We start from the raw sequence: 15,567 nt of genomic DNA, 5'->3' as shown, positions 1-15,567 counted from the left end.
AACGTACAACGTATTTACAAACGAGCACTGAACGTGTTTCTTCTATTGTGCCCGATGTGATTCAGATCTACGCGCCGAGGCACAATTGACCTGGACTGATTTTGATTCCAGAAAAGAAGAGGGGTTGAAGTGTTTCACGAAAATTTCAACTTCTCGGACTGCTCAGAATAGAAATTCACACGATTTTAAGCCTCGACGTGTTCCAAATGAAATAGAGACGGTTCAATTAGCTGGGATAAGCGATTGAATTGATCATTTTCTGTCTGCTTTGCATAGGTTGATACAATTATATCAATAGGTTGGATAGTTATCACGAAACGTCAAAAATATCTTCACACTCTCAGACGTGAACTCTGATCATTCGATTATCACTTTTAATTGAGATCTATCAAGTATGAATGGGGACATTTGATTTAAAGCCTGCGGTTCGAGAGGACCAGGACAGCTACTTTCAAAAATTTCACACGGTCCGAAACCGATTTATCAGTCCCTTCAAGATTTTTGAGTAGCAGAAAAAGATCGAAATAACAAGCGAGGTTTACTCAGTCGGCTAACCCTATCTATCCGAGTCTCTAAATACCCCATCACCATTGACGGTTAGAGGGAGTAGCCTCAGGGATCTATAGTAGTAGTAGTGTAGTAGTAGTAATAGTAGTAGTAGTAGTAGGATAGTAGTTATTTAAAATGGAAAGACTCGCGGAAACACTCTGCGCCTGGGGCTGACTTGTCTTCTGGTGGTAGTTGCTGACTTTGCAGAGACACCGCAAGCTCAGCAGCTAAACTTCCACGGGGTGAGGACCAGAGGTAGGGAGAAAGAGGAGAAGGACTCGGAGGAGGAGGAGGAGGAGGAGGAGGAGGAGGATGTAAAGCAAAGTGACCATGATACAGTTAGACTTGCGGAAACTAATATCGCTGTCGTTTTATATATATATATATATATATATATATATATTTATATATATATAGAATCACGATCAGGGTTAAGTTTGCTGATAAACCGAGACTAGACGAGTCGTCGTTTATTGTCCGTTAATTCTCTCCATCCGACCCCCCCCCCCCCCTCCCAGAGTAAAACTTTTTCTCACTAGGTTCTTTCCCTCGCTGTACCAACTCTTGTTTTCGATGTTCTATACTTTTCCTACCGCTTCGTGATTTCTGCCGAACAAGGCAACGAAAATAAACCAGTTTGCAAGGTGCTTGAGGTATGAAGTGTGACGGTACGAAAATTGCAATTTTTGAGACCATAATATCGTTCAACTCAAAGAAAAAGTGTGTCCCGGACGCGGAAGGCTGAGGGAGTGATATTAACTGACTGATCTTCATCCCCCCCCCCCCCCCCCCCGAAATGTTTCATCTTCATAACACGTTATATGTATTATACATATCCATATACGTATATAAGGCGAAGCAGAGGAGGAAGAGACTTGAGGTTCCTGAGCCCCTTAGAGGCGGGTGTGTGGCTATATTCGAAATTCAAAAATCTGTACAAAATCCGTTGACGGAGGCGCGTATTATGCGCATATATGTATATATGTCTATGTATATATATATATAAAGGGAATGAGAGAGAGAGAGAGAGAGAGAGAGAGAGAGACGTAGAGAGAACGGTGAAATAAAATTCCGCCTTAAGGCTCTCGGGTAGACGTGTAAGAAAAATACGAGAAAAAATAGAATCGTTGACAAAAAAAAAAAAAAAACTGAAAATAAATAAATAAGTAAAAGTAAAAAAATATGAAAACAAAGGACGGGAAGAACGAGACAAAAGTAAATAAACAAAAACACACCGCGAGTGAAACGACTACGGGATGTAACAACGGAGTGTGTAGTATAAGGTGGGCATATATACCTTATACCTAACCACCTATACCCTATCCTATCCTACCTACTTTGCTCTTCTCTCTTAAGAGGATAAGACTGCTTAAGATCTAAACGACCGTTCACCGAAATATCCGACCGGCGCTCTCGGGCTCTCCGAAACGCATTTACGCACACGTGTATGTATGCACAAAGGTAGAGGAGTGAATGTGTGACGTGTCTGTATATATATATATATATACATAAATATACGTCCAGATAAAGAAAATAAACGTCGTCGGTCGGTCGGTCCGTTAATGTTTACTGTCGGTTAAACCCTTATATTCAAAAATACTGGGTGTTTTTCAACACGGGGTTTGAAAGTCGCCGTTTAGATTCATCGAACGTAAATCGTCGTTACTCTTGAGAGCACAGATTATACTTTTACCATTTCAACAGGTATCCACATTACACACATCGATCCAGGCACTAAACTTCCGCCGTCGAGAGAGATTACAAGACTGTTCGTTTTTCTTTCTTCGCCGTACGGTATCCTTTGACATCGTTTTTTTTTTTTCTTTTCTTTTCTATCCCTTCGATTCACCGTACGTCTAATATTTATTACAACTATAGTATACCTGGATGGTCAAATTTTAAAACCACAAAATCGAGTATTCCAATTTTTCTCGTCGAAATAAAAGAAGAAGCGACTACCGCGATGAGTGATCAAAAATCGTACAAAAGCAGCTTTTCTCTGTCGTTAACGAGTTCGCAGAGATTAAAAATAAAACAAAAATAAAAAAAAACCGTGATACGGTTGTATTTCAGCGTTTTTACGATAGTTCGTGGAATATATTTCAGAGGGAGAAGAATGATCGTTTCCGTTTCAGATGTATAAATCGAATTGGTGCGTGTACTTACTTTTTGGAAAGTGACCAGGAAGTCGGTATATCCGCACTTTAGTATTAAGCACTCTGTAGAACAATCACGTGTTTTTTTAATTAGGTATGATATTATTATTATTATTATTATTATTATTATTATTATTATTATTATTGATACTTTTCAATTTATCGCGTTTAATATTTCAATCGCGTAATCGCACGTTTCCTTCTTTCTTTCTTTTTTTTTTTTCAAATTTATATTCAAACTTTTGCCTCCTTCTCTTTTATTTTATTTTCCTTACTTTTCTTTTTATCACTTATCACCTGAAACGCTTCGCGTTTATCCCGTGAGATCGAACCTCTGCAGCAGCTGCAGGGTGGGTTTTAAAAATTTACCCACCGTTTATCCCACGCCACACGAAGACCGATGAATATCCGCACGTGCTGCTTTCGTTGCGTGCCACGTGAATAAAAATAAAATAAATAAAAACCAATTTCCCGACTGATACTCGCTCGAGGATTATATATATATGTATATATATGTATGTATATATAACTATAGTTTTATATATACATATATGTATATATATTTATATTCGTACAATGTATATACGTCTCTACGAAAATATCTGCATGTATAAATATTGCAGAGAGAGAGATAGATGGAGAGAGCGAAAGAGAGAGACAGAGAGAGGGGGAGTTTTTCTCCGATGCGTATAAATGATAACGGATGGAAATTTGTATTCCGAAATAAACGAACTGCAGGCTGCTATACAAGCTTCGTTGAAATCGTTTTTGAATAAGCTTGCATGTGTTTTACCAAATTTCGTATATGGATATCTATGCCGGAATGTAATATTCCGTTTTTCACAGTCCCTCGGGAAAGTTTCAAGACGTGAAATTGTGGAAAAAAAATTATAACAGCGCAGCGTTTTTCCACAGCTAATTTGAAAAATGAAACGTTCAATTCTGTGCGTTCGTAATTTTTTTTTTCTTTACTTTCTCTTACCTCGATGATTTCACCGAGGTTTGCAGAGCTTTTTTTGATTAATTGCGGTTTTAGTCAGAAGCACAAACTTCGTTACACGCTTATATACCGTTTTTTCGTACTTATACCTACGTCCACGAGTTTTAAACGGTGATTATTAAGCGGCAGCGTGAACTTGTGATAACGTCGAATCGGTCACAAAACGATTTTGGTTGCAACACATTCGCACAAACACTAAGTTCCGTAGGCATTCAGGGCGATGTTTATCGTATTACCGAAGTGGCCAAACTACCTGTATGCTTGATAAACATACAAGAAACACGCGCGCACACACACACGTATATATTTCGGTGTATAATAATGTATACGGTTTATAGGGTCACACAATTGGGATTATCATTTGAACAACACTTTTATTATCGTATATTATATAAACTATTGGATTATATTATACGTTATTTTATACCATATGTATACAATATTACGTTAAAGTTGTGTGTTTAGAATTATACGTATGTGGGTGTTTATTATTCAAACTTCACAGTGTAACAACGTTGTTTTGGTTTTCTTTCTTCTCGTTCTCTTTCTCTTCTAATCACGTTTCGTTTTTGTTTTTTTTTTGTTTTAATCCTTATTTTTGTTTTTCACGATATCTCCAACCACACTAATTCCGTTCCTCCGGGATCTGCAGCGATTGAAGATTCCAGGTTTACCGTGCAGCCGGATGTATTCGTTATAGTACGAGACGTTGTACAGGCCGACTCAACGGGTCCCGAACATTAACAATCATCAGGACCTATCGACGAGAGAGAGGAAGAGAGTAGAGATAAAAAACAAACAAACTCTTCTTTAAATAAGGGTACACAAAAAGCAAAACTAACTTGGGCAGCCTTGGAGCTCGCAGCGAGAGAAATATGAACACAGATTCTGCACTCGTGTATAATATTATTGACCGTAAAACTTATGCCACACGATTTTTATTACGGAATGATATAATTATTATATAATCATTATCTCCGCGGTGTAGTTAAAGTTTCGCCGGAAAAACGTTTATTTGCCACAGAGACGATCGGCGAAGATTTTTCCTCCTTCGCTTCCCGACGACGTTTTCCTTCCGTCTTGCGATGATTTTCCTTTGTTTTTCTTTTACTTCCGATTTAAAAACAGCAACAACAACAGCAACAACAAGAAGAACAACTATATAACAATCACACAAAGTAATACGATTTATTATATTGTATTATATTATATTATATTATATTATGTACCGAACAGAAGAAAATATCGGTGTGTAGAAAATAATCGTAAAAACGTACGTGAAACGTACCGTGTGAGGGATTATTGTAGAGGAGAAAAACAAAAAGTATTCTCAAAACAAGGAAGTTTCGATGAAATGATAATAAATAAATTAAAAAGTAATTGTCGACTTGTACATGCGATGAGGAGAATAATAATAATAATAATCGTAGTAGTAGTAGTAGTAGTAGTAATAATGATAATGATAATGATAATAATAATAATAATAGTAGTAGTAGTAGTAGTAGTAATAATAAAATAATGATAATAAGATTAATAATAATAATTTATTTCACACTATCTTTTATTACTCGGTTCGCGCGGTGTAAAAAGATTCTCGTTATCGCGGGAGAGATTTCTTTCATCAATCTCCTTCTCTGTCACCCTTTTTGTTGTTGTTTTTCCTACATACATACATGTATGTACATATATATATATGTATATATTTACGTCGTTCCCCCCCCTCTCGCCGTTTATTTCGCCACGCACCTTCTCTCTCTTACTTTCCGTATTCCTTCCCCTCTCCCGCTATTTCTATTTCTCTCTCCGTCACGCGGGGGATTTTAAAACGCGAGGTGACACGTTGCGTGTTCGTCGATTTGTTTGTTAGTTGGTTAGTTGGTTGGTTAAGTTCCCTCGTTCGGAGCTGGTAGGTGAAATTGGCGTACGATTTGTGGTTAAGTAAAGTAATTACAACCACCGTATTCGTCGTTATGTATGAATATTTTTTTGTATATATACTATATATGTGTGTATGTATATATATGTATATACATATAAATATATGTGTATATATATTTTATATATCTCGTGCACGATTTTAATCGCGAGGAAAACCGCGTGCCTCTCCCGTTCAGACCGGCACTAAGGTGAACCTTGCGCGTCCGTTGACGGGCTTCGAATGACGCCGGGTGTCCCCCGTTATACGGACACGGAGGCTTTACGCCGCCGCGTCTCGACGGCCCGGCGCGGCGCGCGTTACGTAGAGAAACGGAGAGGGACGAAGGCGCCCGAGTCGCGGGACGATCGTCGCGTCGCGTCGCGTCGCGTCCCAGCCGAGATGAGCGAGAGCCTTCGCGCGCTGCTCTACGTTGCGTTGCGCGGCGCTGCGCTTACGCTACGTTACGTTGCGCTGCGTCGCGCTGCGCTGCGTCATACGGGGTTCGTGCCATAGGCGCACACACGCTCGGCTCGCGCGGTCGTTAGGCGCAGGCGCGAATTGACCCGAACTCTTGCAGGCGCCGCGCTGCACCGCCGCCCGTTGCAGGTGGCCCCGAGTTCTTCTCCGCCTTCTCGTTACAGGTATCCCCGAACCCTCGCACTCTGTGCACCCACGAATACGAGGTGCGGATGCGCTGATTGCATGCTGCGGGGCGCGTTCATCCCGTGTCTACGTGTAACTTGTTCCGGAAAAATAACATCTTAAGAAACTGCAAGCTTATATTCTGTTACCGTTTTTTGGACTAATATCTTTTGAACTACGTGCCAAATGTCTTTTACAACTAATTTTGGTCGAATGTAGTGAAAATCTCAGGCTCTTTATGGCTCGAATCTAACTTCCGTCGCAATTTCTTTGAATTTTTCTATACGAATACGAATAGCACAGGATTTTTAAACCTCTGCGACACGGCGGTTATTCAGGATTTATATTCAATTTTTTTGACATCGCTGTCATTTTTTTTTTTCTGCATTATCAGAGATTCAAGATATCAATGTTGATGTTTTACGAGGGATTATGATAATTCCGCGAATACAGTGAGCGCTATAAATGAACAAAGTATTGAAAATGCCTGGTTTTACAAAATAAATGTAATTGTGGAACGGTTATGGGGACTATAAAAGTGGAACTCGATAAACTTGAGTTTTTGCGGTCGCTAAAAACGAATCCGACGTCGAACTCTCAAAATTGAAAATAGCGGCTCCGATATGGTGGACTCCAAATTTTCAAATTGATTCGATTCGCTTGAAATTTGTTACTCGGGGGTTTTCGGGGTCGCTGAAAACAAATCAGACGTCAGAATTTCAAAACTCATGCTGACGGATCCAATATCGCGAACCAAAAATATCAACATTGATCCTATTCGCTTATATTAGATCCGTCATTTTAAATTTTGAAAATTTATCAGATTTGATCCCATTTTTCAAGTCAGTGACCTCGAGAACCCTTTTATACCCAGTTTCAAGGAATTTGCCTACCAGTAAAAATGGATGCTTCAAAAGGTTAACACTTGATGATTGATTTATTATTTTTTTTCTATTGATATGTGAGCTCAAAAAATGTTAAATTTCACCGAACTTCTTGCACCTAAGACTGTGGGTGTTTGATATGGATATTAAAGATTCCAAGTAAAAAAATAATCATAACCACGAAATGCCAAAAATCCTGTTATTCGAATGGGAAATTCCGAAAGCTCAGCGGCAGAGTTTAGAATCACGATAGGATTACAAGATATTTCAGACCGTGAGCCCAACGAAATTCGATAATGACCATATTAAAAACCCACACACCAATGCGCATAATTGTTATTTCCTTCTTCCTGTCTACCTAACGAAGTGTGTGACAACATAACGACGACGTAAATTATGCATCCGTAGCAATGCCAGTGTGAGACGTCTTTTTAAACACCTGGTTGAAACGCAGATCCGAGTATTCAAGATTCCTACACAGATATGTTATTCTTACACGCTACTTAATAGATTTTACCGCACTTTTTACCCGGCGAAACAAAAATATTTCACTGAGATATTGTCCAAATTTAATTTCCGCTCCAAGATTGAACGAAACCGAAAATTCTACACTAATAATCTACTAGATTGTGTATATTTGACTTGACAACGTGATTGCGAAGAACAGAAAAAAATATTACGAAACTCCATTGCGTCATCGTCGTAGGTTTTCATATTCCGTTTTTACTATTGACGTGGATATAGAAATTTGCAAAAGTAAACAATGAAAAGACAAAAGCGATTAAATGAATTTAATTAGGTAGAAATTTTGTTACCGAATATCAACCCCTCAGGGATCGATAGTGTAAATTTTACCGCATGAAGTTTGCCGAAATTAATGAAAACGTATTTCGCAGAAATAAGCTTAACCTTGATGCCATAAAGGTCATTTTTCATGCACACGTATAAAACAGAGCACCTTTTCCTCCAAGGGAAACTCGGCACTCCCTTCACCACCGCACAGACTTTATCCTTACGCATTTAAAAGCTGATCCTGTACTCAACAAAATCCGCTTTTTCCCACTAGAGCGTTGCTTTTTTTTTTTTTTTGTGCTTCATGTTTTCCGATTTTTTCTCTCGCATCTTTTTAATCGCTAAACAAGAAAGCTTTTGAAGTTGAATAATTTCTTATTCTCGACGATTAGGTTTTACCATTATTTCGTAGGCGGGATACGGTTTAATTTTACAAATAAAAAGAGAGAAAACAAGAAAATTGAAATTAAAATCAATGAATCCATTCCGGTGAAATACTATGGCCTTGTAATGTTTTATCTCGCGATACATGGATATTACCTGCGGAGAGAGAAAAGTTTTGTCGTGAAATACTGTACACATTTTACGAAATTTGTTGTTTCTCTTTTTATACTGTTATACTTCTTTCTCTTCTTCCTTATATGTATTATACAGTTATTTATACGCGTTGTTTTCTGAACTAAAAGAAAAAGGAGGAAGCACATATACCTACAGGGGTATGTATGGATACTTATACTGTATGTATCTATATACATATACATATATGTACGCATAGATTCTTATCAGGACAACTTTTTTTGCGGTCGAATAAAAGATGAAGCGACAGTTTCCAGAATACTGTACACATCGGAGCATGAGACACGCACACACGCAGATATATGTATAAATACATGAACGGTTTGCACGGTATAACTGCGATACGCTTAGGCCGTGAAATGATATTCCCGGAATGAGAAAGAACCGGGAATTAAACGACTTTTATTTCCACTTTCACATACAACATTTAAGGTAGTATCCCCCCCCGCGCCAGGCGTCGCAGAGGCGCCGACTTAAACGCGAAGGGGAACGAGGGAATAGCTTCAGCTATTAAACTCCCCCCTTATCTAAAAACTCTTTTAAAACTGTAACGCGCCGAATAAAAGATATGGATATATAGACTCACATTTAAACACGGCGCAGCCTGCAGTGCGATGCAGAAATTAAAACTCGCCTGAGGAGTTGGTTATTTCACTGAATGGGGTCGGGGGATCTGATCTCTCGTACGAGTCTCAAGTTTATAACACGGGTGAACGAAAAATAAATTTTTTTTTTTTTAATTTATATCAATGCATCAAATAATAACCAAAATCTTTATTCAATACTTGCAAAGTTTGCTTTTGTTGTTTTTTTTTTACATCGATAAATAAGTCTTGAAATTTTTGGTTCATAGTATAAGCAGCAGATAACAGGACCTTGAAATAAAAAGCAGACTTTATCCAAAAAAAACTGTTTTTATAGTTTCATTAGTAACGTGAAAAAAATCAATATTTGACGTCTAGAGTCCAAACTCAAAATTCGTGTCGACCGGTGCAATCGGTATAAATTTGCAACTGCGTTGAAATTTTCGCTAACATACGTGTTATACCTATGTTTGCCTTCCCTTGTGCGGTTGGTTGAATTTACGTTGAATATGCCGGGAATAGCGAGTATTTTCATGATCATAACAACGTGTGGAATAATTAAATGATCGCGAATTCTTAACCTGATTGACGCCAAGTATAACGTAATGGGCACAGCTGGATGAGTATGAATGAAGAGCTTCATGGAATGATTTGCTAGTTCCCGACCATCAAAGATCGACTGAAAGTTCCAACAGCGATTTCCTTGCTCAAAGATTTAACTCCCGGAGATAGTGGCTGGTCCTGAACATCCCACGGGAATGCATTGAGTTTCATGCACCGCCAACCCATCTCTAAATTCTAAGCCATTCGCAACTTCAATCCTCACATACAATTTCCTGTGAAAAATCTCTCCTTGTTCTTCGATCGTTACATAATTTCATCATTCAATCTATCCGTGAATTTTCAAAACTGCTGATGTACCGGAATCTTTTGTTTTCTAGGTTATAAAACTTTCTGCACTGAATTGTTGCTGCGAAATCCATGAAATTCGAATACAGTTACGCCTCGAAATTTCAAATAGCCAATTTTCTGAAATTCGGAACCGAAAATATCTGAAAAAATTCAGAAAAATGTTCTTCAATGGCAAAATTATGCCCACGAAATTTCAACAAAGTTTGTCAAGAAACTTGGAATTGATCGAATTTTCTAGAGTCGAGGTGGCTGCCATCTTGGATACAAAAAATCATCTGAGTTTGACAGACATCTTACACAGATATGTATGTGCAGCAATGTTCATTGATGCCTTCCCATTTCAGATACCTTGTTTTCGATCCGAAACAAAATGCGAGTTAGATTCTAATCGAATTATGTGAAAATGACTGGCAATGCAGTCGACGTGAGAGATTTAAATCATTGTCACATAATTCGTATAGAATCGAACTTGCATTTTGTTTTGGACCCAAAAACAAAAGAGCCAAAAGGGGAAATCATCAATTAACGTCACTGTGTATACAATGTTCTCTCTGTCTTATAAGTCTTATATGTCGGATAAGTTCTATATTTGGAGGAGTCAATTATTCCGCAGCTATCGACGCAGTGATCGCGTGTCTAATAATTATAACAAGTGACAAGCGACGGGTTGTGTGACTTCAGGGTACAAATTGTCAAGCCTGATATAATCGTCAGTCGCGAGACGTGGCTTGTGTCAAATTTGACACGTATACCGCGTCTTTTCCACGTTTATTCACTTTGGTCCCTTGTTTGTTGTCATTTTTCTCACTGCATCGTACATATGACGTGAGGGCAGCTCGTTAAATAATTCAGAGCAAACATCCCGTCTGCCCAAATACAGTGCAGCGAAAAGTTACATGTTTCTCACAGAGCCTCTCGTGTACCTTGAGAGTTAGGTTGGGTTCCTCAACCGACGTGACTTCGGAATTCTCCCTATTCACCCACGCCCCATCGTACCGGCCATTCGCGTATTGAACTTTCCCATTTCAATTAAATATTAAATACCCCGATCGATACCGCGTCTTGTCGTTACGTGCCTTACCTTTGCCCACCCTTCAACTATACCCCGCATCCGTGTCTCTAACCCACGAACAACATTCACTTGTCGGTGCGATGCGCTTCCTGACTACCTGGTATGTTCAGAGGTATTTTTAGTACGCGTCGAATATTCACTTCATGGCCGTGACCTTCCGTCGAAGAAACTAATTTTTCCTCCACTCATCGATGTCGGTGAAACGCTGTAGCTGAAGTTTCAGTGGAAAGACTTCAACCCTTCACTGGAAAGCAGGGTATTTGACCAAACTTTAGCCAACATAATAATGATTTCCACTAAAGATATTATAGAATATTTTATGTCATCACTCAAGTAGTTGGTAATTCAGTATTTGTCGTGACCTTTGCCGATTAATGACAGTTTTACCCAAGCCTCTCTTAACAATTTATGAATTACTTTTATACTGTCATTCTCAAATGCTGATATAGCAGTGATGCTATGGGTTACACGTACGAATGTTTTGATCCGTGTAATTCGATCCGTGAATAATTTTATCTCAAAAGAAGACACCAGAAGGCGCCACTTGAAATGAAGAATCCAACGAAAAAACTTGTTGCGTTCCACACTCTTGTCCCATTATTGTGATATCGCCTTAGTTCAAGCCTTTTGAATAACGTGTGGACTAGTAAGTGTCCGTACCCTGCTGGAAAAGAAAACTGCAGTACAATGTGCAAAGAAGTGGTTTCACCGAAGGCAGGTGAATTTTTATGCAAACGGAATTGCTGCAAAACGTCGAATAGGAGATCAGAAAAAGGACCTTCAATCGGTGAGAAACATAGTATTCAGAGGAAGTGGTTGTTCCCGATGGCACGGAATAGCGTTGGATTTTTATTCAAGCTTTCTTCGAACTCTCATACACAAGTATACAGGCAGTTGCTTCCCGTTTATCTGGGTAACGAAGACAGCGAGGAGCAGGTGAACAGATATGACGCGAAGGAGTTTCGATTAGGTCCGAAGTCTGGCGCCTCGAACTCGATTGTGGAATCCGGCGGTAATGACCAAGAAATTAGATTGTAACTTTTTCACGGTCCGATTTTCCAATACCGTTTCGAACGGTGAAAGCAGCGGCTGGTTGATTCGATGTGAAGCTACAGAGGTACGTAGCCTATACATGAAAGTATACAGCGGATGAGCGGCGCTGTGAATAAGTTATCAGCCACCCGGGAACTTCGCAGTACAGGGTAGGTTGAGAGGTACGTGATAAGTTTAAGTTAATACGAAAGTGCGGTGGAAGTTGATATATAAATAGGAAAGTCACACTTGTCGCATTGTCGTGAGATGAAAACCGCCCGAAAAGCAACAGTCTCGAAAGCTGGAGCGAAGCGTAGAAAGAATTTCAACGTTGAGACGAGACTTGACCAAGTCGAAGAAACCTGATCCCGCTGCAGTCTCGCGAAGGGATGGATAACGCGCGTCGTTTGTTAGACCGATCAGCCATGAGCATGGAAATATATCAAGATGTCAATCTCGATCAGGAAAAACCCACACGAACGTTGGTCCCGAGTCCAGAATCGCTTATTCACCAAGACTGCCGTTTCCACTGTGCTGCATTGTGACGAACGTTGAATGCGGTATTTTCCCAGATTTCACCTTATCCTTATATTTCCCTCGTCTCGGCCGCGTTATTCCATCTTCGATACCTCACCGGCAAATGTGATCCCATTTCGGAGGTAAAGAAACGCTTTCGCGTCTCGCTGTTTGCCCAATTGGGTGGGCAAACCAGCATTTTTGAAAGAATGTTGACAATGGTCGTATTGGCGCAGTTATTACACGAGATTCATTTTACCATATTACAGAACTGTGAAACCGCAGTAGCTGCAGCGGAATGCAAGGAGATATGGATGCGGAAATAAAACTCTCTACTGGTTCGTGGATGAATAAACTGCTCCGCAAATTTCCGCGTAGTACATACATTAATTCTTCCTGCGGGTTATAATCACCGGCCCTCCATAAACCACTTCACTAATGCACAAGTAACACGCGTGTTTTCATCATGTTATAACAACCTACGGGAATTGCAGACTGCGGGGAGATTGCAGGCAGAAAAGCTGTTCGCAATAATGATCGCACGAGTTAACATCAGCAACGATCTGAAATAACGTCGTACATGCATTAGGATCGCGACGATAGGCGATCGTTACGCTTTAGTAATGTAATTGCAGCTCGCGGCTGTCGCGAGATCCTCGTAACTCATTGGGAGTTCAATCAATTAGAACGAAGAACTTGATATCATTTCGATGAATGAAACACGCCTCTTGTGCAGCGGCAAACAAGCGGAAGAGATTTGATCGATACCTGAAACATAGGTATGTACCTACCTACCTACCTACCTACCTTGCCTCACCATTCTCCTAGCAGTACCGAAGAGAGTCGCAATTACTACTACGACAATCATTGTTCGAACCACTAGCAGCTGAAAAGGATGTTAGAGTTATTACAGAGTCAAACCGATTCCGACTTGTTGATCGGAGAGCCACTCGAACCGTCAGCGAGTCTTCGACATTATTAAAATACCGTCAAGGAGTCTCGATTCAGGATTAACCTTCAATGTTATTATACAGAACTGCTCCGTCTAGCCACCCACTGGCGAAATCAAAACTTCTGAAGTATCGTTTGTCGGATCAAGCTCCTCGGTCTGAATGGCTCCATTGTGAGCGTCCCGACACTAATTTATTACTCTGCGCATGCCGGATTTCTGAGAATGCACGTTACGCTGTCATCCGCGGATCAAACAAGCCGACTAATTGTCCGCACGGAGTGATACGGTTCTCCGGGCGAAAGTGCACGGCTGCGAAGGTTCATGCACACGATTACGGAGTTTGGAAAACTAGCGTAGCTGACGGAGAAGAGGGACTGTAAACTGGTGTCAGGACCCGGCGGACTCGACCGGGTTCCCTAATCCTTTCAGAAGTCACTCTGAAGCGATATTCCATTCGAAGTGGCGCAGGTCGGACGATTACCATGGCAGGATGGACTTCGGCTGAATCTGGAGGGGACAAAATCGAGTGACACCGAAACGGTTTCGTGTACATCTAACGATCCGGAGTCCGAGCTGGTGGATTAGCATCGATTGCTACAACGTACGAACCGGTCCCGAGTAAAATGACGGGATAAACTTGGTTATAGATGACCTCGCTTCGCAACAAAGAACGCTGAAAGGTCTGTACTATTCTTAACCTGACCATCGAACGTTTATATCTCGAGGAAAATGGCGAATCGGAGACAATGAATTCCTGGTCCTATTTCCACGAATAGACGAATGTCCACTATAACTCTATCTATTCATAGATTCTAAGTATCGAGTGTCCGTTCCTGCGTCATTCTACGGTCGATACAAGACCAGCCACACAATCATGTGGATTCGTCGTGAAAGGCAGCACAATTTCCATGTGACATATGGATGGAACCGGTGTGATCCGAAGAAATTCTCTCACTATATAACAGCTCGCCGTAATTATCGTCCGCGGTTGGTTGCTGATTGACAAACTTCAGTGATTACCATACTGCACATTGTGCTCTATGAAGAACTTCCGGCATTGGACACAAACTCACCTCTTCACATTGATCGGGGTCAATTTTTGTATCTTCCGACTATTTGGATCTCACTTAAATCCCTCGAAAGATTAATTTGTCATTCACTTGTCGAATTTTTTGAGCGAAAACCTCGGTGAAGCTCTCTTCGGCTATATCCGTCTGCCTGGCATCATTAATTCATCATGGGCGAGCTTATAATATCAGGCACCGTGAATAGTAGCGTGGGACAAGACAACCGCGGTAATAATTGTCTCCGATGAAATTATTCCTAAAGGGTTATATCGCACGGGGTGATATTATTAGATAGAATAACTGAAATTATGTTACCCATTTCCTATTTCAAGCTCAGTGACGAACATCCCGTGATTATTTCGTCGACGGTAACTTGCAGGGTTAATTTGACCTGATGTATGTGTGCATGAGTAAACGGTGTATACTGCGACAGGATATTCGATCCACGTTGATCAAAGAGGCTGATACCTATAAGCCAGAATTCCATCGCTAGCGTTATTCTATGCCTAATTACACGTTATCAGTTTTCATTGTTTGAGGTGAATAACAAAGAAACGAACAAACAAGTACGGGGAGAGAAAAATTTGTTTGCTTTCCAAGTAGACATTCTGCAAACACTTTCGCAGACATTATGAATACGTGATAAAACTCCAACTATGGACTCTCCGACGCTCGATAACGCTGCCGGACTCTATTTCTGTGCAAATTATACACCGGTGCAAATATCGCAAACGCCTAGGGACAGAGGTAAGAATGGTTTCGGTGAGTGTGTTATACACCGCCTGGGTATAATCTGTGCCACGGTTAATTTCATGCATTCGAAGGTTCGACATGTGACAGAGGGATACGGGTGTGTTTGAATAAGTGATGGCAAAATGGAGCCGCGACGGCGGCAAGGATTGCAAGGCGAAGTAA

The 15,567-nt window shown here is 40.4% G+C and overlaps 1 protein-coding gene across 1 annotated transcript in view; it reads right to left on the bottom strand.

Annotated features, from left to right (window-relative positions):
- Nucleotides 1-4,417, bottom strand: part of LOC124182469 (ephrin-A5) — a 444,902-nt gene extending 440,485 nt beyond the window's left edge. Inside the window, exons 1-3 of the mRNA XM_046569793.1 lie at nt 3,688-4,417; nt 2,981-3,122; nt 2,716-2,768 (exon numbers count right to left, since the gene is read on the bottom strand). The gene's annotated coding sequence lies outside the window, so the exon portion shown is untranslated. The remainder of the gene's footprint in view (nt 1-2,715; nt 2,769-2,980; nt 3,123-3,687) is intronic.
- Nucleotides 4,418-15,567: the final 11,150 nt, after the last annotated feature.

The sequence above is a fragment of the Neodiprion fabricii genome, chromosome 5, assembly GCF_021155785.1.
Source record: "Neodiprion fabricii isolate iyNeoFabr1 chromosome 5, iyNeoFabr1.1, whole genome shotgun sequence".
NCBI classification, from domain to species: domain Eukaryota; kingdom Metazoa; phylum Arthropoda; class Insecta; order Hymenoptera; family Diprionidae; genus Neodiprion; species Neodiprion fabricii.
This window is presented reverse-complemented; position numbering and strand designations above follow the sequence as displayed.